We start from the raw sequence: 27,466 nt of genomic DNA on the forward strand, positions 1-27,466 counted from the left end.
TCGGCAAGTTTGTCTGGGCGGTTGTAAAACTTTAAGCCAATCAAATAACAGGAAGTACCAGTCCACCCTCCTATTGGCTATGTCGACTAGCAATCTGCGGGACTAAGAGGCGGGGAAAGGAAGCGAAAGTCTTTAACCCCCTCAGCTTCCGGGAGCTGCGGCCGCGGCGGAGAGAGGAAGTAGACCCCCGCCTGGGAGGAGCCCGCAGACCCGGAACTACGAGTCCCGGCGAGCACTGCGAAGGCCACCGGCGGCTTCCTTTCTTCTCCAACCACGGTGGCAGGCTTCTGATCTCTGCTGCTTTTTTTTCTCATAAAAACATGTATGTATATACTTACATTGCTGAAAGAGCAGCTTTTTAATGTAACAAATTATCTAGGTACAGAAGTCATAGATTCCTCTTCCCATGAGAAAAACGTTCCTCAAAATACAAACGAAACAGCATGCCAGAGGGAATTTCATTGTACTGAAACATATACAAATTAAGGCTACCTTGGTATATAAACAATTTAGAAATTATGATAGAATAGTTCCACCAAATCATTTACGTGTAAGAATTCATGCCATTTGTTAAAGAATTGGTAGTGGGGCTCAATTCAAACAATATTATGCATCCTTACATTCAACTTAATACACTTAGCAGCTATAAGAAATGTAACTGTAACCTCACTTCCTAAAATACCACGAGTAGTGTTAAAAATCCAAACCCGTCAAAGGCCAGGGTGTTACGGTATTTGGCTCACGAATCGAAAAGCCTAATCATTTCAGTTTAATCTTTACAACTAGAACAAGATGGGAAGTTTTCTTATTTTTCTTTGCTTTTGTGGTTGTAATGCCCTTTTGATTTTCTGAGCAAGCTGAATACATCTGATAAATACTACCATTGGACAAAGGATCTAAGCATTGAGATTTTTTACTAAATCAAGGTTTCAAGTTGGCACAATGTTTTTACTAAGGCATGTTTCACTTAGTTCATCTTTCCAATATCGGGGAGGGGTGGGGGCAAAAGACAAGGACTAATATGTCCTGTAAAGAATCTCTAGCCGGGCGCGGTGGCTCACCCGCCTGTAATCCTAGCACTTTGGGAGGCCGAGGCGGGTGGATTGCCTTAGCTCAGGAGTTCGAGACCAGCCTGGGCAACACAGAGAAACCCTGTCTCTACTAGAATACAATAAAATTAGCCAGGCATGGCGGCTTGCGCCTGTAATCCCAGCTACTCGGGAGGCTGGGACAGGAGAATCGCTTGAATCCGGGAGGCCGAGGTTGCAGCGAGCCGATATCACGCCATTGCACTCCAGCCTGGGCCACAAAAAGCAAAAAACTCCGTCTCAAAAAAAAAAAAAAAAAAAAAAAAAAAATCTGCCGCTTTTGAGAGTGAAAACAAAACGTCTTGTGAATGGCAATGGAGTGCGCGTTTATCTAGAACCTTCTGTCATCTCTTGGGCGACAGAATCCTTGGTCACCTACCCTGGTACTGGATGTTTCTTGAGAGCGGTGGTTCTCATCCAGAGGAGGTTTTGTCCCACCCCCGCCCCCCACATTTGGCAGTGTGTGAATTCATCTGGGTTTGGGAGAAGGGGCTAGTGGTATTTAGTGGGTAAAGGCCAGGGATGCTGCTAAACACCATCTAGTGCATAGGACAGTCCCCACAGCAAGGAATTACCCGGCCCCAGATACCAGAATTGCTGCTGTTGAGAAACTGCTTTAAACAAAGTCACTGTACTGTGTGAGTCAAGGTTTCTGTTACCTGTAAAATAAGGCGGTTAAATCTTGAAGAGATTTGTACATCCACAATCAGCTACCAGCAGATAGTTTACCCTGTTCCCAGGTCGTCTGCAGCATTTTTCCTCTACCCTTCGTCCCTCCCTTTATCAATTCTGTTTTTGCCTTTGCTATTTTACTCAATTTACCAACTCACTCCATCATATGTGAGTAAATAATTTGTGAGCAAATTCACTAAACATTTCTGAGTTATTCTTTGAAGAATGTAAATAATTGGAAATCAGCTAAATCATAAAAGGATATGTTACCCAATCGTTAATCATTCTCTTTATTAATTCTGACATGAATATCTCAAATTGTTTATTTGATTGTCACCTCAGAGAGTTTTCTACCCTGTGCAATACATTTTAGCGTTTCCACGTGGATTAAGGTCTGTCTTTCTCAAGAGAAGGAAGAGCAACTATAAAAGGGGCTGAGGGGGCCAGACGCGGTGGCTCCCGCCTGTAATCCCAGCACTTTGGGAGGCCGAGGCGGGCGGATCACGAGGTCAGGAGATCGAGACCATCCTGGCTAACACGGTGAAACCCCGTCTCTACTAAAAATGCAAAAAATCAGCCGGGCGTGGTGGTGGGTGCCTGTAGTAGTCCCAGCTACTCAGGAGGCTGAGGCAGAAGAATGGCGTGAACCTGGGAAGCGGAGCTTGCAGTGAGCTGAGATCGCACCACTGTACTCCAGCCTGGGTGACAGAGCGAGATTCCGTCTCAAAAAAAAAAAAAAAGAAAAAGGGGCTAAGGGGAGTGAGGGGGCCAGGCGTGGTGTCTCTCGCATGTAATCCCAGCACTTTGGGAGGCCAAGGTGGGCAGATCACCTGAGGTCAGGAGTTCAAGACCAGCCTGACCAACATGGAGAAACCCTGTCTCTACTAAAAATACAAAATTAGCCAGGCGTGGTGGCACATGCCTGTGATCCCAGCTACTTGGGAGGCTGAGGCAGGAATATCGCTTGAACCCGGGAGGCGGAGATTGCAGTGAGCTGAGATCGCACCACTGCATTTCGGCCTGGCGACAAAGCAAGACTCCGTCTCAGAAAAAAAAAAAAAAAATTGTAGAACTGAACATAGTTGCCCCTTTAGGAACCTGCAACGCAGTCCAAGGGACACATGACTGCAGTCCCAGTCCCGGAGCCAGCTTCTCCTTAAACTCCACCTACTGTTACAGCGCCTGTGGGGCAGAGGGCGCATGCGCAGCTGAGTCGTCCGCGCAGGCGCAGACGAGCCAAGGCCACTGAGTTTGCTCCTGGAGTGCGGGGGGGTGCTGAGCTGGGCGGTGTCCTTCCTGGGCTCTTTGTGCTCTGGGGAGTTGTACCCACCCTCGTGGACCCTGGGACCTGCAGCCGTCGCTCTGGGAGTCTGGTGACTCGCGAGGCCGCTCACCGGGCCTGAGGAGGGGGTCAGGCTGCAGATGGTGATGTGCCTGGGGGTGGGTCCTGGCTTCTCTTGGACACCCCCAGCTTGTCCCGAATGAAGTTTTCTTTTTATTAAAAAAAAAAAAAATCCATTTGTATTGCGAAATATAGAACACATCTTTTAAAAAGTGCACAAAACAGTTAAGCAGCTTATTACTTTATCAAAAACATTCCTGAAAAACCACCTCCCAGGTCAAGTAATAAAGCTTCCATAGCCTCCCAGAGGCCTCCTGAGCCCTCCCCATACCCGCCCTCCTTAAATTAAAGATATGGTAATCATATTATTGCTTTACCATCCAAGCAGCATCCCTAAGCATTATAGTTTAGTTTGCTTTTAAAATAATACTTATGACCGGGCGCAGTGGCTCACACTTGTAATCCCAGCACTTTGGGAGGCTGAGGCGGGCAGATCACCTGAGATCAGGAGTTCGAGACCAGCCTGGCCAACTTAGCGAAACCCGTCTCTACTAAAAATACAAAAATTAGCCGGGCATGGTGTCACGCACCTGTAGTCCCAGTTACTTGGGAGGCTGAGGCAGGAGAATCACTTGAACCTGGGAGGCAGAGGTTGCAGTGAGCAGAGATCATACCACTGCACTCCAGCCTGGGCGATAGTGTGAGACTCCGCCTCAAAATGATAATAATAATAAAAAAAAATAATAGGCCGGGCGCAGTGGCTCACACCTGTAATCCCAATGCTTTGGGAGGCCGAGGCGGGCAGATCACCTGAGGTCAGGAGTTCAAGACCAGCTTGGCCAACATAGTAAAACCTTGACTCTACTAAAAATACAAAAATTAGCTGGGCATGGTGGCGGGTGCCTGTAATCCCTGCTACTCAGGAGGCTGAGGCAGGAGAATCACTTGAACCTGGGAGGCAGAGGTTGCAGTGAGTGGAGATTGCGCCGCTGCACTCCAGCCTGGGCGACAGAGCGAAACTCCATCTCAAAAAATAATAATAATAATAATACTTATAATAATGTAGCCTATTGTCTGCTCTTGGGTCTGGCATCTTTTGCCTCCTCAGCTCCACAGGACTTTTTTTTTTTTTTTTTTTTTTTTGAGAAGGACTCTCCCTCTGTCACCCAGGCTGGAGTGCAGTGGCGCAATCTCAGCTCACTGCAACCTCCACCTCCCAGGTTCAAGGGATTCTCCTGCCTCAGCCTCCCAGCTGGGATTACAGGCACCCGCCACCACACCAGACTAATTTTTGTATATTTAGTAGAGGCAGGGTTTCACCACGTTGGCCAAGCTGGTCTCAAACCCCAGATGTTTTCCTTCTTTCCAGAGTTACACTCTTTCTCTTCCTGTGGTCCAGTGCCTAGAAGAGTTGCCTCATATTTTTGGTCTAGTTTTTCTGTTGTTTGTGGTGGGAAGGCTGATTCTGTACTGGTTCCTCCATCATAGATAGTAGCAGAAGTCACCCGTGCTGTGTTTTATTTGAGGGCCTGTGTGTTGAAGTCTCAAGGGCTCCCTCTTGTTAGTTGTTGCCCTATGATAACGATGATGGCTGAGAGACTCATTGACGCTAACCAAAAAATGTGCAGATGGAAGGTTAATAAAAGAGTGCCTTTTATCAACTGGCAGTGAAGAATAACATTTCATCAGGCTAGAATGTTTGTGTGCATATTATTGTTCAGTCTCTTTCATAAGCAGAGCACATGAGGGAAATCATAATCAGCCTTTTTTTTTTTTTTTTTTTTTCCAGAGACAGGGACTCAATCTGGCACCCAGGCTGGAGTGCAGTGGCATCATCATAGCTCACTGCAGCCTCAACCTGGAGCTCAAGCAGTCCTCTGCCTCAACCTCCCAAGTAGCTGGAACTACAGGCACATGCTATCACACCCAGGTAATGTTTTTACTTTTTTGTAGACATGTGGTCTCATTATGTTGCCCAGGCTGGTCTCAAACTACTGGCCTCAAGTAATCCTCCTGCCTCGACCTACCAAAATGCTGGGATTTCAGGCATGAACCGCTGCACCCGGCCAGAGGCTTTTATTGAGGGTTTAGTATGAAGAATTAGTGTCATGAGTAGCCAGTTAACCTGGGGGCAATCCAGTGTGTTCTGTCTCTAAGGCACAATGGAAGCCATGGATAATCTGAAGGTTGTCAGTACTCACGGAGTTACCATGGGGTTGCTAATAGTTTAGAGGAATATTTACCAATTAGAGGAATGATTGATTAATGGCATCAAACTATGGAGGACGCCTCAGACACAACCAGGGACCTAGTAAGGCACACAGAGAGAAAGCCACGTGATCATGAAGGAAGAAGGCCAATTTGGCCGGGCGCGGTGGCTCAAGCCTGTAATCCCAGCACTTTGGGAGGCCGAGACGGGTGGATCACGAGGTCAGGAGTTCGAGACCATCCTGGCTAACACGGTGAAACCCCGTCTCTACTAAAAAATACAAAAAACTAGCCGGGCGAGGTGGTGGGCGCCTGTAGTCCCGGCTACTCGGGAGGCTGAGGCAGGAGAATGGCGTAAAAACCCGGGAGGCGGAGCTTGCAGTGAGCTGAGATCCGGCCACTGCACTCCACCCTGGGCGACATAGCGAGACTCCGTCTCAAAAAAAAAAAAAAAAAAAAAAAAGAAGGCCAATTCGAGGAATGGTTAACGGCATCAAACTATGACAGCTTGGTGCATTCCATTTATATCAGAGAGAGTCTTGCCAATGGAATCAGAAATACATGAAGTCCTCCAGCCATAACTCCCTGCATCTATCTCCACCTAAAAGGAGAACCTGTCCTTTGGAACAGGAGATACTTCAGGTTTGGTGACTGAAACTCATTCTCCCTTATACAACGCTTGGATAGGAAATGCCAACATTTGCCTCTCTGACTTTCCTTTTGCTTTGCTCAGGTGACCTTGCATGTCTCTGCTCTGATCCCTTATAAGTGATCTCAGAGTTGAGCTCCCAGGTGACAATTTTGTTTTCCGTTTTCCTCATTTCCAGCTTCATTAGGAGCACCTCTCTATAGCTCCAAGTATTGAAGGTAGTCGAGCATGTTAATTCTTCGTTGCATTCTAAGCCTAACTTCTATTACAGAATAGTTTGGCTGGCTGTGGGTGGTCCAACTTTCTCTGTTTCTTTGTCATACTTTCTTTGTAAGGGCATAGCACCCTTTTCTACCCTGGCCGACAAAGACATTGTATAAGGAATTCCTGCTCAGGATGAGTCACTGGACTGGAGATTCGAAGTTCACATATCCTTACAATTTGAAGTTTTCCGGTCGTTGGCTGCTTTGGGGAAGTCAACTTAATTTGGTTCAGCAAAATCAAAGTAACCACTGAAAGGTGTTTGAGGGATAAATCTCTGCAAAATCTGTATTCACTTGCTAGGGCTGCTGTAACAGTGTCACAAACAGAGCAGCTCAGACCACAGAAATGTGTAATTCCACGATTGTGGAGGTCAGAAGTCTGAGATCAGGGTGTTGGTCAGGTCAGTCCCTTCTGAGAGGCATGAGGGAGGATCTGTTCGGTGCAGCTGATGTTTTGTTGTTGTTATGTGTGTGTGTGGTTTTTTTTTTGGGGGGGGTGATGGAGTTTCACTCGTCACCCAAGCTAGAGTGCAATGGCGCAATCTTTGGCTCTCTGCAACCTCCACCTCCTGGGTTCAAATGATTCTCCTGCCTCAGCCTCCCGAGTAGCTGGGATTACAGGTGCTGCCACCATACCCAGCTAATGGTTGTATTTTTTTTTTTTTTTTTTTTTTTTGAGACGGAGTCTCGCTCTGTCGCCCAGGCTGGAGTGCAATGGCCGGATCTCAGCTCACTGCAAGCTCCGCCTCCCGGGTTCACGCCATTCTCCTGCCTCAGCCTCCCGAGTAGCTGGGACTACAGGCGCCCGCCACCTCGCCCGGCTAGTTTTTTGTATTTTTAATACATGGGGTTTCACCATGTTGGTCAGGCTAGTCTCGAACTCCTGACTTAAGGCGATCCACCAGCCTCCACCTCCCAAAGTGCTGGGATTATAGCCGTGAGCCATCACACCGGCCTGGCTCTGGCGTTTTGCTGAAAATCTGCCTTCATGATCACACAGCACTCTCCCTGTGTGTCTTACTAGGTCATGTAGCTGTGTCAGAGCTGTCCTCCAAAGCGAAAGTCGCAGTGGGAGGCAAACCAACCATGAGGTGGTATCTTGCTTTCCCTGCCACAGAAGGACAGGTCATGGTAGTTCCCTAGCTACTCCAGAAATAGTTGGAGCTGGTGCAGCCTAATGAAACTGTGGTGCAGCGGCATGGGCCCCGGACTTGGAACAAAAACCCCTGGGGCACCTATGTGACTTAGAGGACCAGTGTCCCCATCTGCAGAATGAGGGTGTTAAAGCATGTTAAAACATAAAAATTAAGGTGGCTTCTTAAGGTCCCTCCACCGCCAAAGATGAATTCTTTCTGCAACAGGGGAGTCAAGCTTTAATCTCAATTTATAAATGAGCACCATACTGTGAGTCCACTAGGGGGCAGTAACTGTCCGCATTTGGATCCACTGATCCACAGGCCTTGAAACACCATGACACCTTTATTAGGAAAATAAGAGGCAGGTGGGTGGGATAAGGAATCTCTGGTTTTCCCCTCAATACCAAGCTACAATAAAGCCTTATAAATCGTGGCCATTTGGGGCAATAAGAAAAAAATGAGGCCGGGCGCAGTGGCTCAAGCCTGTAATCCCAGCACTTTGGGAGGCCGAGACGGGCGGATCACGAGGTCAGGAGATCGAGACCATCCTGGCTAACACGGTGAAGCCCCATCTCTACTAAAAAAAAATACACAAAACTAGCCGGGCGAGGTGGCGGGCGCCTGTAGTCCCAGCTACTCGGGAGGCTGAGGCGGGAGAATGGCGTGAACCCGGGAGGCGGAGCTGGCAGTGAGCTGAGATCCGGCCACTGCACTCCAGCCCGGGCGACAGAGCGAGACTCCGTCTCAAAAAAAAAAAAAGAAAAAAAATGAGTATTTTGTTGTTTTCTGCATCAGTTTGAATTTCCCTGGACTTTACCCTTTACCCATGAGGAACGATCTCTTTTCTTTTTCTTTTTTCTTTCAGACAGTTTCACTCTGTCACCCACGCTGGAGTGCAGTGGCGCAATCTCACCTCACTGCAACTGTCGCCTCCCAGGTTCAAGCGATTCTCCTGCCTCAGCCTCCCAAGTAGCTGGAATTACAGGCAAGCGCCACCACACCCGACTACTTTTTGTATTTTTAGTAGCCCAAGTACTTTTTGTATTTTTAGTAGAGACGAGGTTTCACCATGTTGGTCAGTCTGGTCTGGAACTGCTGACCTCAAGCGATCCGCCTACCTCAGCCTCCCAAAGTGCTGGGATCACAAGTGTGAGCTACGGTGCCCGGCCTCATCTCTTTTTCTTAATATGTTCCTTGTTAAGTTTCAGAATTTCAGAACTGAAGGGACCCTTTGCGATTGTGGTGAGTAGCTAGCTCAAGGCAATGGCAAGTAAATGGCAGGACCAGGAATACAAACCATCAAGTCTGTTTTCTCAGCTGTATAATGAGAGGTGATCTCTGAAGTTCCTTTAGGTCTAAGAGTCTGGCTCTCTGGTCTTCATTATCCAGACTGATTTCTGCTTCCCTATGGTGGATCTAAGCATTAAATTGGGCTGGCAAGTTGACTTTTCTGAATATGGAGAACTGGATTATCTAAAACCTTTCTCATCAGAATGGAATTTAATTAAATCTTATTAAATCCATTATATCACATTAAATCTCAAGTTGCATTCATTAAAATGGTAGTTCTCTGGACTTTTGGGTTTCACAGAGTAGCAAAATTTGCAAATATGTTTAGGCATTGAGTTAATTTTATTAAGTAAATATGTATGGGTTTTTTTTAAACACCTATCCCTTATTATCCTACTATTATAAAAAACATTTAAACTCAAAAAGAAGAGGGCATGCAATCTCGGAATACATCAAAGTGACACAAATAAATTCCTTTATGAGGCCGGGCACAGTGGGTCACACCTGTATTCCCAGCACTTTGGGAGGCTGAGGTGGGCGGATCGCCTGACGTCAGGAATTTGAGACCAGCCTGGCCAACATGGTGAAACCCCATCTCTACTAAGAATACAAAAATTAGCCAGGCATGGTGGTGGGCACCCATAATCCCAGCTACTCGGGAGGCTGAGGCAGGAGAATCACTTGAACCCAGGAGGTAGAGTTTGCAGTGAGCCGAGATTGTGCCGCTACACTCCAGCCTGGGCGACAAGGGTGAAACTCCATCTCAAAAAAAGAAAGAAAATTCCTTTATGAAAAACTCATTGCATTGTTCTTAATTTTCTCATTTTGTACAAATCAGTAAAATCCTTGTCACCCACTGGATCCAGCCTACAAATCAGCCTTGAGAACGTTTGCTTAAAGCAACTGACAATGTTATAAACGTTGCTCCACAAAAGAGTCCTGCTGCCTGTGAATGCCTCCTTCAAGAGATGATGAAGGCAGAACACATCCAAGTTGGGCAAAAGAAAACAGTGGGGGTCAAAAAGTATGTCTTTAAAGCTGCACTTCCAAAGAACTTCCTGAGAGATTTGTAACTTCTATTTCTGTACGATAAAACACTCTTGGCGAGGCATGGTTGCTCATGCCTGTAATCCCAGCACTTTGAGAGGCCAAGGTGGGCGGATCACCTGAGGTCAGGAGTTCAAAACCAGCCTGGCCAACATAGTCTCTACTAAAAATACAAAAAAAAAAAAAATTTAGCCAGGCGTGGTGGTGCGTGACCATATTCCCAGCTATGTGGGAGGCTGAGGCAGGAGAATCGCTTGAACCCGGAAGGGGGAGGTTGCAGTGAACCGAGATCATGCCACTGCACTCCAGGCTGGGTGATGGAGCAAGACTCCTGTCTCACAGGAAAAAAAACAAAAAAACAAAAAAACTCACATTCTTAAGGCCTAAAATGTACTAAAAGTAAAACAGGAAAGCAAAAATGGGGGGAGGATTCTTTCTGTGAATGCAAACATGCTTGACCAGTGAGATGTAGTTGAAAACCTAGACCACTGGTGTAGACTGACATTGTATGGACTCTCCATACTCACATACAGCAGATGCAGAGAAGGGCACAGAGGGAGGGAGTGATAAACCTGAAGATAAATTGAGAAATCAGAATTCTCGCTTTCATGTACTCAGTGACTTCTTGGCAAACCGTCTAATCCCAGTCTGCAGTTTTAAAGAACATGCTATGATTGTTAGCAGCACCCACTCAGATAATGCTGGAACTTGTTTGTAAATAAAGTTCCAGCTTCGACAAACCACATGCTCCTCACAGCCATTTATGCACTTTACTTCATCTGTCTCTTATACTGTCTGAGAAAAAAATAGAGATGGGGGGTCTCACTATGTTGCTTAGGCTGGACCTGAACTCCTGGACTCAAGCCCATCCTCCTATCACAGGGTGAACCCCCAAATTGGAGTTCAGCCCAGGAGGCCACGTGATTTCTTGGCTTTGCACAGGAAGGATTCAAGAGTTAACAGAGTAAAGTGAAACAAGTTTATTTTAAAAGTAAAGGAATAAGAGTGGCTAATGCCATCAGAAGAGCAGCCGTGAGAGCTGCAGGTTGCTGTTTTTATGTTTGTTTCTTGCTCATATGCTGAACAAGGGTGGCTTATTCATGAATTTTCCAGGGAAAGGTCAGGGAATTCCCAGAAACGAGGGTCCCTCCCCTTTTTAGACCATGTAGGGTAACTTCCGGATGTTGCCATGGCATTTGTAACCTGTTACGGTGCTGGTGGGAGTTTCCTTTAGCATGGACAAATCGTGGATTAGGATTTGTGTATAACGAGCAGTGAGAGGACCAGGGGTCGCTTTCATCACCATCTTGGTTTTGGTGGGTTTTTGCTGGCTCCTTTACCACATCCTGTTTTATCAGAGGAGTCCTTGTGACCTATGTCTTGGGAAACAAGTCCTGCCAAACTCCTGTCACACCCCCACCTCAGCATCTCAATAGCACAGAGTGCCCTTGTCTGCATTTGCCACATGTGAGTAGTCACCTGTATTGGTCCACTCCCATGCTGCTATGAAGAAATACCTGAGACTGGGTAATTTATATAAAGGAAAGAGTTTTTGTTGGTGGTGGTGGTGGTGGTGGTGGTGGTTTTTGTCTGTTTGTTTTTGAGATGGAGTCTCCCTCTCTTACCCAGGCTGGGGGGCAGTAGTAAGATCTCGGCTCACTGCAACCGCTGCCTCCCACATTCAAGCAATTCTCCTGCCTCAGCCTCCCAGGTAGCCTGGATTACAGGCACCTGCCACCATGCCTGGCTAAATTTTTTGTATTTTTAGTGGAGACAGAGTTTCACCGTGTTGTCGAGGCTGGTTGTGAACTCCTGACCTCAAGTGATCCACCTGCCTCGGCCCCCATGCCTGGCCTAAAATAAATCCTTTTATTGTGAGTTACACAGATCATTCATGACATGCTTGGACTTTCTGGTTTGTCCTGAACATTCCTCTTTATTTCTTAAACGACTAGTCATTTTATTCTAGGTCTAAATTTACCATACAAGATTCTTTCTCATATAAAATTATATCTCTTTAAGCTTTCTTACCCAAAAAAACCTCTTTATTTCTATAACTTTCTTTATATCTCTCTTATTTCCTGGTTCCTTTTACCTTGTTTTATACATGACCTTTAAATAAGCTTTGAATTTGACAAAATTTGTTCACCTTTTTAAAAAGGACACTTAAGAAAGAATGTTTTCCTACAATATGTATTTTTATTTGAAAATACTCAAATAATGAAATATCTATTATTTAATTTAACTTTAGATTCTAAATTATGACAAGTTTGTCTACAAGTATTTATCTCATTACATTTACCTAATTATTTTATTTTGTCTACCTAGATTATTTATGAAAACTGTGATAGTCATCATTTAAAGCTATGAAACTCTGAGACAATGAAAATGATATGACCTAACTGACTCCATCTTGCTTCTAACCTCCAAGCTGACCTTGTTCATTCCTGAGCTTTGGGAGGAACTGAATTTATAGTTTAGCATTAAAACAAAGACAATAGCAGTCCTTTCCCAAAACAAACCTCCTTACTGCCTATAGACTAGACTGCCTAAAGCCACAAGATTAGAAGTTATGGGAATTTTACTAAGTAATTCAAGAACAATATCAGTGTCTTATTTATTAAAGATACACTAGCAAGAATCATTCTGTTTTGGACTGGGTTTATGGTTTTGTAACCCCTGTGCCAAATTTTGACACCTTATAGTATTGGGCAAGGATAGGTATGAAATTGCTTGATTAATAAATGCAAATAAAATGTATGCTGGAAATTCTTAAGACATTTCTAATATTACTTTACCAATACTTTTAAAGCTAGCTTACTTATTAAAGATTTTACTTAAGTCATGTAAACTTGAAAAATAATTTGACTAGTTTTTCCTTTTTCTGATACAGTATTTTATTTAAATGCTTTTATTTTTCTTTAAGCCAATTAATTAGAGCTCTTTTATACATTTTTGGTAGTGAAACATTATATATACAACACATAAATACATAGATGTATTAGGCATGCCAATAGAAATACATCTTATAGGCCAGGTGCAGTGGCTCATGCCTATAATCCCAGCACTTTGGGAGGCTTAAGTGGGTGTGTCACCTGACATCAGGAGCTTGAGACCAGCCTGACCAACATGGTGAAACCCCACCTCTACTAAAAATACAAAAAATTAGCCGGGCATGGTGGTGGACGCCTGTAATCCCAGCTACTCGGGAGTCTGAGGCAAGAGAATTGCTTGAACCTGAGAGACAGGTTGCAGTGAGCCAAGATCGTGCCACTGCACTCCAGCCTGGGCAACAGAGCAAGACTGTCTCAAAAAACCAAACAACAACAACAAAAACGAATTATATCTGATAGACGTAGACTTATAAATACCTTTTTTTTTTTTTTCCTATCTTAGACTTTCAGATACTTGATAACCTGTTTCACAACCCTAGGCAGTTGTCAGTTAAATAGCCTTAAATGTGCATATTAAAGGAAACAACTCAGGTGAAAATCAAATAGAAAAAATTTACATCATAAGGTACAGAGAGTAAAAGTCTGATGGGGCTAGAGGAAGATTAAAGATGGATGCCAAATCAAACATAAAATTATAGAACTATCATAGGATAGTATAAGAATACCAATTTTATTTAGATAGGGCCTACCTATCTTTTAACTGGATCTCTGAGCTCTGGGAAAGCCCACATTGAATCTTGGGTCTACAAAAAGTGGGAATTATGAGGTTAGACCATGTGTACTTTTACAGTACACTTAAAAAAATTTTTTTTCAACAAAGACATTTCTAAGTGTCTAAACCACATTTTTCCTCAAAAACCCAAGAGTAAGGCAAGGTGCAGTTGCTCATGCCTACAATCCCAGCACTTTGGGAGGCCCAGATGGGTGAATTGCTTGAGCCCAGGAATTCAAGACCAGCCTGGGCATTAGAGTGAGACTGCATCCCTACCAAAAAAAAAAAAAAAAAGGAATTAAAATAAAATAAAAAGAAGGGATGCAGGCCTGCTAACACCTCGGTTTTTAGCTCATAAAGACCCATTTTGGACCTCTGACCCCAGAACTGTAAGATAATAAATGTGTGGGGTGGTTTTGGTTTTTGGAATTTTTTCTTTTTCTTCCTTCTTTCTTTCTTTTTCTTCCTTCTTTCTTTCTTTTTTTATTTTTTAGAGACAAGGTCTCACTATGTTGCCAGGCTGGTCCCAAACTCCTGAGCTCAAGCAATTCTCTTGCCTTGGCCCCGCAAAGTGCTGGGATTACAGGCATGCACCACCGAACCCAGCCTTGTGTTGTTTTAAGCCACTAAATTTGTGGTCATTTGTTTCAACAACCATGCTATATTATTTCACCCACCCTGCTTGTTTGTTTTCTCTTTCTGTTATTTTAAGCTTTTCCCTTTCAGTTTTAGAGCTGAGAAGATCTATCAAACATGAATTTGGCCACAAGCTGACTCTTTTCTCTTCGCCTTGTTGCCCAGGCTGGTCTCGAACTCCTGGGCTCAAGTGATCTATCCACCTCAGCCTCCCAACGTGCTGGGATTGCAGGTGGGAGTCACCGTGAGATATGGTTTGGTCGTGTCCCCACCCAAATCTCATCTTGAATTGTAGTTCCCATAATCCCCATGTGTTGTGGGAGGGACCCGAAGGTAATTTAATCATGGGGGCAGCTATGCTTATGTTGTTCTTGTGATAATGAGTGAGTTCTCATGAGATCTGATGGTTTTATAAGGGGCTCGCCTCACCCTTAGTTCTCATTCTTCTGCTTCCTGCCGCCATGTGAAAAAAGACATGTTTGCTTCCTCTTCCACCACGATTGTAAGTATTTTGAGGCCTCCTGAGCCCTGTGGAACTGTGAGTCAATTAAACCTCTTTCCTTTATAAATTACCCAGTCTCAGCTATGTCTTTATTAGCAGCATGAAAATGGACTAATATACCGTGACTGGCCCCATGATATTTAAAGAAATAATTTATTTTCGGCCGGGCGCGGTGGCTCAAGCCTGTAATCCCAGCACTTTGGGAGGCCGAGGCGGGCGGATCACGAGGTCAGGAGATCGAGACCATCCTGGCTAACACGGTGAAACCCCGTCTCTACTAAAAATACAAAAAACTAGCCGGGCGCGGTGGCGGGCGCCTGTAGTCCCAGCTACTCGGGAGGCTGAGGCAGGAGAATGGCGTAAACCCGGGAGGCGGAGCTTGCAGTGAGCTGAGATCCGGCCACTTCACTCCAGCCTGGGTGACAGAGCAAGACTCCGTCTCAAAAAAAAAAAAAAAAAAAAAAAAAAAAAGAAATAATTTATTTTCTCTAAGACTTCTATTTTATCATCTGCCTCTTTCAGAGTTTGTGGGATAATGACAGGATTTAAAGGCTTTCAAGTAATTAGAAATTGTTTTCTTTTCTTTTTGAGATGGAGTCTAGCTCTGTCACCCAGGCTGGAATGCATTGGCGTGATCTCAGCCCACTGCAACTTCCACCTCCTGGGTTCCAGTGATTCTCCTGCCTCAGCCTCCCATGTATCTGGAATTACAGGCTCCCACCACCACATCAAGACAGGAGAGGAATTTCAAGGTCAGTTGGTCCAAGCAACTAGCTCATATTGAGTCACTTCTTTAAAACCGTACCACTTAAAATCTGTACTGAGAATTTAAAACTGAATTCCATAATCTTTGTCTCATGTACATTAGAATCTCGATATCTCAGAAGTGCAGGAACCCTGCCTTACACTTCTAAAACCCTTAGAACATCTTGTCTGTGTCTTGGCATGTAGCCAGGAATAGACACATTTTGGTAAACTTGGCGAATACCCAGTCATCATTGGCATTTGAAGATTAACTCATTGGTCAATATTCAACCCCCTTCGATTAGATGTTTCTGTGTGTTTTGAAAGCTCAAGCCTATGGGAGTGGCTGCCTCCAGGATTCTATTTGTACTGTTTTTTTTTGTTTCGTTTTGTTTTGTTTTTGTTGTTGTTGCTGTTGTTGTTGAGACAGGGTCTCACTCTATCACTCAAGCTGGAGTGTAGTAGCACACACATAGCTCTCTGCAGCCTCAACATCCCGGGCTTGAGCAATCCTCCCACCTCAACCTCCTGAGTAGCTGGGACCACAGGCGTGCGCCTCCATGCCCCGGCTAATTTTTGTATTTTTGGTAGAGACAGAGTTTCACCACGTTGCCCAGGCTGGCAACATGAGTTTGTCCCAAACTCCTGGGCTCAAGCAATCCACCCACCTTGGCCTTCGAAAGTGCTGGGATGACAGCCATGAGCTACTGTGCCCCACTTGCCTCCTGGATTCTAGAAGTCAACTGTATGGTCAATCTCTCCCTTCAAGCAGACATTGAATTTAGAGTCCCAATAGGAGGCAAATGGGATATACAGAACTGAAAATACTGCCATTGTCCTAGTCCAGGTGAGAGGAGCACGTCGGACGGACAACATTGCTAAGTGGAGAGGCAGGATGTCAAAGGTGGTGTGGAGCACAGCTTTGGCCCTATATTCCAGCAGTGTCACTGGGGTGATTTGAGCTGTCTCCCCTAATCACCTAAACTCTCTGACTCCAGTTTCCATGTCACTCAACTAGCGTAATAATACCCACGTATCGGCCGCGTGCAGTGGCTTACGCCTGTAATCCTAGCACCCGCCGCACCCTGCCCTGTGAGGCCCTGGCAGCTGGGGGCGGGCGCGGTGCGGACGCTGCACACAGGACCGGCTCTGCTCTCGGTGCGTAAATTCACAGAGAAACATGAATGGATAACAACAGAAAATGGTATTGGAACAGTGGGAATCAGCAATTTTGCACAGGAAGTGTTGGGAGATGTTTACTGTAGTCTGCCTGAAGTTGGGACAAAATTGAGCAAACAAGAAGAGTTTGGTACTTCGGAAAGTGTGAAAGCTCCTTGTGAACTCTATTCTCCTTTATCAGGAGACGTAACTGAAATTAATGAAGCCCTTGCAGAAAATCCAGGACTTGTCAACACATCTTGTTATGAAGATGGTTGGCTGACCAAGATGACACTGAGTAACCCTTCAGAACTAGATGAACTTATAAGTGAAGAAACATATGAGAAATACAAAAAATCTATTGAGGAGTGATCATGGAACCCCTTAATAAACTAGTATGAAATTACTCAACCCAGCAGAGTTGTCTTAGATTAGTGGATAGAAGACTTAGAATAGCAACTTTTGGCATTACTGATGGGGAAAAAAACTATTGGTTTTTTGTGGTTTTTTTTTTGTTTGTTTGTTTGTTTTTTTTTTTGAGGCGGAGTCTCGCTCTGTAGCCCGGGCTGGAGTGCAGTGGCCGGATCTCAGCTCACTGCAAGCTCCGCCTCCCAGGTTTACGCCATTCTCCTGCCTCAGCCTCCCGAGTAGCTGGGATTACAGGCGCTCGCCACCTCACCCGGCTAGTTTTTTGTATTTTTTAGTAGAGACGGGGTTTCACGGTGTTCGCCAGGATGGTCTCGATCTCCTGACCTCGTGATCCACCCGTCTCGGCCTCCCAAAGTGCTGGGATTACAGGCTTGAGCCACCGCGCCCGGCAAAAAACTATTGTTAACACTACTAATGAGAGAAAGTGCCCTTTACCTTTTGGATGATTATAGATAAACATAATACACGCCCTGTTCACAATACCCTATGATTTTTAAGCTAGGCTCTAGTATTCAGAATTCGTGAAATTATCCATGGTAAAAACTAGTTATAAAAATTACATAATTCAAAGATAACGTTATTCTTAGGCCTTATATAATATTATAACTTGCATATATCCATACCTGGATTTGGGTTGAAATACTTAATGATCTTTCCATTGGAAAAAACTGGGAGTGAAGAGGTTTTTGCTGCTTGTACAGTGTCAGATGAAGAACAACACTATCTTAATTTTGCAATATGCTGCATTTGCTGGTGCTATTTTTATGCTGTGAAAGCAACAGCTTTGCCACAAAATAATAAAATACTTCTTCATTTAAAAAAAATATAGATAGATAGATAGATAGATAGATAGATAGATAGATAGATAGATAGATAGATAGATAGATGGGCCGGGTGCGGTGGCTCACGCCTGTAATCCCAGCACTTTGGGAGACCAAGGCAGGTGGATCACGAGGTCAGGAGATTGAGACCATCCTGACCAACACGGTGAAACCCCATCTCTACTAAAAAAAAAAATACAAAAAATTAGCCTGGCATGGTGGCGGGTGCCTGTAGTCCCAGCTACTTGGGAGGCTGAGGCAGGAGAATAGTATGAACCTGGGAGACGGAGCTTGCAGTGAGCTGAGATCGCACCACTGCACTCCAGCCTGGGCGACAGAGTGAGTCTTTGTCTCAGAAAAAAAAAAAAAAAAAGTAGATGAAGAGATGTGTAGGACAAGGTATGGGAGAAGGGACTCTGAGTTTCCCTGCCCTCTTTTGGCACACCGTCCTCTAGGAACCTCCATGTGCTCAGCTATCTGGAAGCTTCCTGTCCTCTTGGGCCTTTTATGGAGACTTCATTGGAAGTCCAATGGAAGACTCCATTGGAAGCACGGACAACCTTCTAGAAATATGGTTGGTAGGCTGGGTGCGGTGGCTCACACCTGTAATCTCAGCACTTCAGGAGGCTGAGGTGGGTGGATCACGAGGTCAGGAGTTCGAGACCAGCCTGGCCAATATGGTGAAACCCCGTCTCTACTAAAAATACAAAAAATTAGCCAGGCATGGTAGTGGGAGCCTGTAATCCCAGTTACTTGGGAGGCTGAGGCAGAAGAATCGCTTGAACCCGGGAGGTGGAGGTTGCAGTGAGCCGAGATCGTGTCACTGTACTCCAGCCTAGGTGACAGAGTGAGACTCCATTTCAAAAAATAAATAAATAAATAAATAAATAAAATAAATATGATTGGGTACGATCTAACATTAACAGCCTGAATGGGGAAACCCAACAAGGCCCATCTGATCAGATTCTTCTTGGTCTGTCTGTGCGGCTTTCCTTCCTCCAGGGAACAGGGCAGGACCTGTCCGAAGTGAGGGTATTGTGACCTACAGTCACACAAAGTAGCTCAGGGGATTTCCTCATGGCCAGCTCCCAGACAGAAAGATAGGAAAAGAAACAGATAAAAGGTGGGGAGAAAAAGGAGCAGGTAAAAAGGTGGGCAGAAGGTCAGAGACAAAGAGGTTCTGTTTCCTGAAGCCTGCTTGTGAGAACTAAAGTAACCTAACGTTATAACAAACAACTGTAATAACAAGAGCCATGGGAGTTATAAGCCAAGAATCGTGGGTGAAAACATATATATATGTTTATAACACATATACATGGAATGCATACATGTATGAGACACATATATATTTTTTTCATCCATGGTTCTTAGTTTTATATAAAATATCACAACATGTGTTTTCAAAGGTTTTCAGAAGCAACTGAAATTCTCCTACTTGGGGACCATAAATAGTTTAATCACTTATTTTATTTATTTATTTATTTTAGACAGTCTTGCTTTGTTGCCCAGGCTGGAGTGCAATGATGCAATCTCTACTCATTGCAACCTCTGCCTCCCAAGTTCAAGCAGTTCTTGAGCCTCAGCCTCCCAGGTAGCTAGGATTACAGGCGCCTGCCACCACGCCCAGCTAATTTTTGTATTTTTAGTAGAGACCGGGTTTCACCATGTTGGCCAGGCTGGTCTCAAACTCCAGACCCCAGGTGATCTGCCCATCTCGGCCTCCCAAAGTGCAGGCATTACAGGTGTGAGCCACTGCACCCGGCCTAGTTTAATCACTTTAGAGAGTGCCAGCAATATCCAGTAAAACTGACAATGCCAATAATACACACCCCAGCGACTCTACTCTTGGTCTGACCTTAAAGCAAAGATCCTCAACCTTGGCTCCATGTTAAAAAAGGCCTGAGGGAGTTTTGTTTTTATTTTTTAAATCTGATGTCCCAGGTCCACATTCAGAAATTTTGATTTCATCTGTTCTGAGATGAGGCCCAGAAATGGTCTTTTAAAAGCTCCCTAGGCCATTCTAATGTGTACCCTGCCCAAGAGAAAATCACCCATACAGATAAAGAGGCATTCACCTTGCACCAACTACATAAATAAAATCAAGGGGATTTAAGCATCTAAATGTAAAACACAAATCTTTAAAATACTTTTCAAAATTAAATGACTATCTTATGACCTTGGAATACAAAAAGATATCATAAGGACCAGGCTCAGTGGCTCACACCTGTAATCCCAGTACTTTGGGAGGCCAAGGCTGGAGGATTGCTTGAGCCCAGGTGTTCGAGGCCAACCTGGGCAACATAGCAAGACCCTGTCTCTATTTTTTATTTTAATAAATTTAAAAAGAAAAAAAAAAAGCCAGGCACAGTGGCTCACCCCTTGTAATCCCAGCACTTTGACTGGCAGAAGTTCAAGACCAGCCTGGTAAACATGGTGAAACCCCATCTCTACTTAAAATACAAAAGATTAGCCAGGTGTGGTGGCAGGCACCTATAATCCCAGCTACTTGGGAGGCTGAGGCAGGAGAATCGCTTGAACCTGGGAGGTGGAGGTTGCAGTGAGTGGAGATGGCGCCACTGCATTCCAGCCTGGTCAACGGTGCAAGACTATATATATATACACACACACACACACACACACACACACACATATATACACATATCTATACACACATGCACATATATACACATATATACATATATACACATATATACATATATACGCATATATAAACACATATATACATACATATATACACACACGTATATACACACACACATATACACACACACATATACACATACATATACATATATACATATATACACATATATAAACACATGTATATACACACATATATATGTACACACACACGCATAGTTATACAAGGAATTTTTCAGTGGTAAAGGTGAATCAACTAGAAATATGTGTACTAATGTGAATAATTCTTAAACACAATGTTGATCAATAAAAGCAAGATATGATGAGGTGCGGTGGCTCACGCCTGTAATCTCAGAACTTTGGGAGGCCAAGATGGGCAGATTACTTGAGGTTCGGAGTTCAAGACCAGCCTGGCCAACATAGTGAAACCCCGTCTCTACTAAAAATACAAAAATTAGCCGGGTGTTGTGGCGGGTGCCTGTAGTCCCAGCTACTCAGGAAGCTGAGGGAGGAGAATTGCTTGAACCTGGGAGGCAGAGGTTGCAGTGAGCTGAGATCATGTCACTGCACTCCAGCCTGGGTGACAGAGCGAGACTCCATCTCAAAAAAAAAAAAAAAAAAAAAAAGCAAGACATTCAGAATGATGAAATGTGACAACAATTTTTTAAAATTGAAACACAAATCAATACCCTATGTGTTTATGGATACATACGTAGGTTTTACAAGTATGAAAACACCGCCGGGCGCGGTGGCTCACGCTTGTAATCCCAGCACTTTGGGAGGCCGAGGCAGGTGGATCACCTGAGGTCGGGAGTTCAAGACCAGCCTGACCAACATGGAGAAACCCCGTCTCTACTAAAAATACAAAATTAGCCGGGGTGGTGGCACATGCCTGTAATCCCAGCTACTCGGGAGGCTGAGGCAGGAGAATCGCTTGAACCCGGGAGGCGGAGGTTGCGGTGAGCCGAGATCGCACCATTGCACTCCAGCCTGGGCAAAAAGAGTGAAACTCTGTCTCAAAAAAAAAAAAAAAAAAAAAAAAAAAAAAAAAAAAAAGAAAACACATAGGTCTGAAAAACATTATCCTGAATTTTATTTTTACCTCCAGGGAAAAAGGGGAAATATCTAAAAATTAAACTCCAATGTCTTTTGGAGGCATGATCCTCTAGAGCTAAGTTTTAGATTTTTTCGTTATTTTAAATGGTATTTTAAGACGTACAAAAAAAGTACAGATGATGATACAACAGACTTAGCTGATATTTATGACTTAGTGGAACACCTATAATATTACAGGTTTATCGGAAGCCCTAATTCAATTTTCCTTTCTCCTTGACAGGATTATCTTGCCTCTATGAAGTGTAACTTTAAAGAGAAGGTGGATGAGCTTCTAGAGAGCTACCAAGACAGTCACTACCTCATCATTAGTAAAAACTGTGTTTACTTCCGATGTGTAATAAACCCTACGCGACCATTTGGGGGCGCCAGAGTACAGCACAGACTGGCGGAGCCCACGCCCGGGGAATGCAACAACTGGTTCAACTGCTCCACGCTGATTAATAATCAAACTACTACTGTGTGGGGCCTATCTTCCTATTGGACCTCAAAACCCACCTACTCCACAAGTTTATCTTCACAATTATGAGCTACCCACTTCACGTCACACTCCAGCACCTAAAAGCAAATAATAAAGTTTATTCTTGAGTTAACCTGCCTCTGTGTTCAGCCAATCCCTCCTGTACGTGAGTGATGCACCTGGATGCTACATAAAGACAGGCGGAAATACCTAAGGTGTGGTCCTTACTCCCAAGGGGCTTACAGCAGCGTGAAGACTCGAAAGCAAGCACACCCACACCCACAACACAGCCGCTGGCACACACAGCAGGAGAGAGACCGGGTTTAATGGAGCAGAGAAAGTGGGCGTCATCTCCAGGCACAGCTCCATGAAGATGACATTGACCTGGGAGCTCTGAGCCTTCATATAATGGTTAAGCTTTCAGCCGGAAGAAATCCCAAGTGGAGAAATAGGAAACTATAAAAGAGCAGTCGTTTTGGATTCACAAAACCTGCCTGAGTGAACCTGGGTAAGTTGCTTCCCCTTCTTGATATCAGGAAGGGTTTTGCAGAGCTAGCAGCCACGGGCACAGGTGAGCGGATGGCTTGAGCTCAGGAGTTCAAGACTAGCCTGGGCTACGTGGCGAAACCTGGTCTCTACAATCTTTGTAGAAGTTTTCCTTTCTAGCTACAAATTAATAAATGTTAATTTTAAGATAAAAATTAGAAAATCTAAGAAAATATAAAGAAGAAAATTAAATTACACCTAGTTCTGAAGAGGCACCGTGGCTCATGCCTGCAATCCCAGCACTTAGGGAGGCCAAAGCAGGAGGACCAGTTGAGGCCAGGAGTTCAAGACCAGCCTGGGCAACATAGTAAGACTCCCTCCTCCACAAAAAAATAAAAAATTAGCCAGGTGTGGTGGTGTGTGCCTCTAGTCCTAGCTACTGGGGAGGCTGAGGTAGGAGAATCGCTTGAGTCCAGCAGTTTGAGGTTGTAATGAGCTATGATTATGCCACTGCACTCCAACCTGGACAACAGAGCATGATTCTGTCTCTCTCTCTCACTATATATATATATATATATACACACACACACATATATATATATACACACACACACACACATAAATATATATATATATGCTTAATCTTTTCACTTAGAAATATTTTCTTCTAATTTTTTTTCTGTCGGCTCTCCAATTTAATGTACAAAATGAGACTATACTGAATATACCTTTTATAGCCTGTTATTTAACTTAACATTATATTGTGACTGCTTTCTCGAATCAATGCATATAATTCTGTCTGTTTTTGCTTTCTTTTTCATCAAAGATGTACATGCACATAACCTAAGGATCAGTTCTGGAGTGACCTGGGGCCTAGGAAAGCCGAAGGGCAGGATTCAGTCATGCAGTGAAGAGAGGGACTAATGAAAGGCCTGAATGGTAACTCCTGATTGCTCTCATTCTATCCTATCTTGAAGCCCAGAATCCAGAGTCAGGTTTTCCCTGTTTCACCCCACGTCAAAAAGTGGAGCCCTCTTCTTTAATGAAATGGAAAGGCCTAACAAGAGGTAACCAAAACTGCTGGTTTCCCACACTGTCTCGGTAAAGCGAAGTCTGCCGCAACAATCCCTGACCTTGGGTGGAAGTGCAGTCCTCTTACTAGTGCTTCATTTAAAAAATATTAACTTGGTTGGACGCGGTGGCTCACGCCTGTAATCCCAGCACTTTGGGAGGCCAAGGAGAGCGGATCACCTGAGGTCAGGAGTTCGAGACCAGCCTGGCCAACATGGTGAAACCCCATCTCTACTATAAATACAAAAATTAGCCAGGCGTGGTGGCGGGCACCTGTAGTCCCAGCTACTTGGGAGGCTGAGGCAGAAGAATCACTTGAACCCGGGAGGCGAAGGTTGCAGTGAGCCAAGACTACACCATTGCACTCCAGCCTGGGTAACGAGCAAAACTCAGTCTGAAAACAAAATAATAATAATAAAGTAAATAAAAATAAAAATATTAACTTTATTGAAGTGCAATTTACACACAATAAAATACACTCTTTTTTTTTTTTTTTTTAGACAGAGTTTCGTTCTTGCTGCCCAGGCTGGAGTGCAATGGCGCTTTTTCTGCTCACCACAACCTCAACCTTCTGAGTTCAAGTGTTCTCCTGCCTCAGCCTCCCATTAGCTGGGATTACAGGTATGCACCACCACGCCTGGCTAATTTTGTATTTTTAGTAGAGACGAGGGTTTCTCCATGTTGGTCAGGCTGGTCTCTAACTCCCAACCTCAGGTGATCCGCCTGCCTTGGCCTCCCAAAATGCTGGGATTACAGGCGTAAGCCACCGCACCTGGCCTATTTTTATTTTTATTTTATTTTGTTTTTATTTATTTATTTTGAGACGGAGTCTCGCTCTGTCACCCAGGCTGGAGTGCAGTGACATGATCTCAGCTTACTGCAACCTCTGCCTCCCAGGTTTGAGCGATTCTCCTGCCTCAGCCTCCCAAGTAGCTGGGATTACAGGCATATGCCACTGTGCCCAGCTAATTTTTGTATTTTTGGTAGAGATGGGGTTTCACCATGTTGGCCAGGCGGGTCTCAAACTCCTGACCTCAAGTGATCCACCCACCCTGGCCCCCCAAAGTGTTGGGATTACAGACATGAGCCACCGCGCCCGGCCCTATTTTTATTTTTATAAAAACAAGGGCTCACTATGTTGCCCAGGTTGGTCTTGAACTCGCAGGCTCAAACAGCGTCCCCACCTTGGCCTCCTACAGTGCTGGGATTACAAGGCGTGAGCCACCACGCCTGGCCTGTGTAAGTCTTTCCTGGGAACATGCGTGTGGAAGGTGTTCAAAAAATATTTGTTAGGGATAAAAGACTTTATGGTAAATTTTTTTTAAAAAGAGAGAGACACAGAAAGAAATATTTGTTGGGCCAGGAGCAGTGGCATACGCCTATAATCCCAGCACTTTGGGAGGCTGAGGTGGGAAGATCACTTAAGCCTGGGAGTTCAAGACCAGCCTGGGCAGCATAGTGAGACCCTGTCTTTTTTTTTAAAAAAAAGAAATACTTGTTGAATCAATGAATGATGAATCTCAGATCTCTTCTCATGTGCACTGAGAGAAATTATGAAGCTTTGGCCTGGCAGTAACTCATCTTACTATCATCATTATTATTATTTTAGAGACACAGTGTCACTCTGGCATGCAGTGGCACAATCAGAGCTCACTGCAACCTCAAAATCCTAGACTCAGGGGAGTCTCCTCCCTCATCCCCCCAAGTAGTTAGGGCTACAGGCAAGTGCCACCATTTTTGACTAGTTGATTTTTTCTTTTGTATTTTTAGTAGCAATGGAGATTCACTATGTTGCCCAAACTGATGTCAAACTCCTGGCCTCAGGCAATCCTCCTGCCTTGGCCTCCCAAAATCCTGGGATTACAGGCATGAGCCATGGTGCCTGGCCAGTACTCACTTTAAAAGGGGATTTGAAACAGACTAAATCTGTTTCTGTAATTATTGACCATTGTGAACATGGTATAAATTCTGCTTCTACTTTTACACTGAATGAGTTTCTTTGACTGTAAACTGGAGATAAGACCTACCCTATTTTGGCATAGAAACAACGAATGGGATAGGAAGACTAGAAAACATATCACCAAAGTATTCACCGTGAAAATGTTTTAGAGTGGCACTTCCAACAGTTTATTTCAGAATAATATACGGCAGGAGTTCTTTTTACTATTTTTTCTTCTGCGTATGAGATGAGCAGTTCAACAAAGCCTTCATGTTGGTAATTTTGTAGACATGCTCAGGGCTAGGTTTGTGGTAAAACCCTGAGAAGTTCCCAGTTTAGTTCAATTAAACGTTTTCTCCATGAGAAGATGACCCTCTTCTGTTGAAAGCTGCACACAGTCAGCTTGTGGGTCTTTGAAACCCCAAAATTCATAGCTTCTCTAGGCCCTGGGGGCTGCACCACGTGGCTCTCGGGTTGTCACCGGGCCACGAAATGATTGTATTGAGTTACCCTGTCAACACTATGGATGTTGTTTGGATTACCACGAGAAAGAGAGAAAGAAGGAAAGTTGGGAGGCTCATGAACATTCAAAGAAAGCCAAACTCTACCACAAACAGTGCCATACTGAGAAAATACGGATAAAAAAGACAGATCAAGGCCTGCACAGTGGCTCGTGAGTAACCCCAGCACTTTGGGAGGCCAAGGCAGGAGGATTGCTTGAGCCAAGTGTTCGAGACCAGCTTGGACAACAAAGTGAGACTCCATTTCAACCAAAAATTTAAAAATCAGCAGGACGGGCTGGTATGTGCCTGCGGTTTCAGCTAAAAGGGGGGCCAAGGCCAGAGGATTGCTTGAGCCCAGGCCACTGAGGCTGGAGTGAGCCATAATTGCGCCACTGCACTCCAGCCTGGGCAACACAGTGAGACCCTGCCTCCAAAAAATAAATGAATCGATAATAAAAATTTGCCAGTGTTTCAAATTGCACAGACATTAAAGGGAAAAATTACGGAATACAATCCTCAAATGGAGGCAGCATTAAGGTCACTCGAATGATCACTGAAGGATTACAACGTCTGCAGCAACACTTGGACCAGTTAGAAAGAAAGAGACGGGCTGGACACGGTGGCTCACGCCTGTAATCCCAACACTTTGGGAGGCCGAGGTGGGCGGATCACCTGAGGTCAGGAGTTCAAGACCAGCCTGGCCAACATGGCAAAACCCCATCTCTATTAAAAATACAAAAATTAGCCAGGTGTGGTGGCGGGTGCCTGTAATCTCAGCTACTTGGGAGGCTGAGGCAGGAGAATTGCTTGAACCTGGGAGGCTAAGGTTGCAGTATGCTGAGATCACACCGTTGTACTCCAGCCTGGGCAATAAGAGCAAAACTCCATCTAAAAAAAAAAAAAGGAAGAAGAAGAAGTCCAGGCACGGTGGCTCACACCAGTATTCCTAGCACTTTGGGAGGCTGAGGCAGGCGGATCACCTGAGGTCGGGGATTCGAGACCAGCCTGACCAACATGGAGAAACCCTGTCTCTACCAAAAATACATTAGCCACGCATGGTGGTGCATGCCTGCAATCCCAGCTACTCGGGAGGCTGAGGCAGGAGAATGGCTTGAACCTGGGAGGCGGAGGTTGTGGTGAGCCAAGATTGCACCATTGCACTCCAGCCTGGGCAACAAGAGTGAAACTCTATCTCAAAAAAACAGAAAAAGAAAAAAAGAAAGAGACAATATCTTCAAATTATAATGTTCTTCCCAAAGATTTCAGTTAAAAAAAAAAAAAAAAAACCTTCAACTATCAATTGATAATTGGTATCATTGATATCATCCGCTTCTGACATCCAATCATTGACATCATGGCCCAGTGATCCAGGATCACCTGAAGCAGATGATCCTCCTGATGTTTGTCAGAAGCTCAAGAGAAGCCCAACACTCATCACAGTACTATGCCACTCACCTCGTGCCGCTCACCACATTGCATCATCTCATCAGACGGTAAGTACAGCACAGATATTTTGAGAGAGACTACATTCACATCACTTTTATTACAGTAGTTTATTGTAGTCTGTTATCATTGTTCTTTA

At 44.5% G+C, this 27,466-nt stretch overlaps 1 long non-coding RNA gene across 1 annotated transcript; it reads left to right on the top strand.

The window, feature by feature from the left end:
* Positions 1-218: 218 nt before the first annotated feature.
* On the top strand, positions 219-27,123 carry LOC144334182 (uncharacterized). The gene is made up of 4 exons (XR_013403694.1): positions 219-322; positions 4,892-5,032; positions 15,091-15,164; positions 26,983-27,123. It is a non-coding gene; the product is annotated as an uncharacterized LOC144334182 (long non-coding RNA).
* Positions 27,124-27,466: the final 343 nt, after the last annotated feature.

Source organism: Macaca mulatta, chromosome 14 (assembly GCF_049350105.2).
Source record: "Macaca mulatta isolate MMU2019108-1 chromosome 14, T2T-MMU8v2.0, whole genome shotgun sequence".
NCBI classification, from domain to species: domain Eukaryota; kingdom Metazoa; phylum Chordata; class Mammalia; order Primates; family Cercopithecidae; genus Macaca; species Macaca mulatta.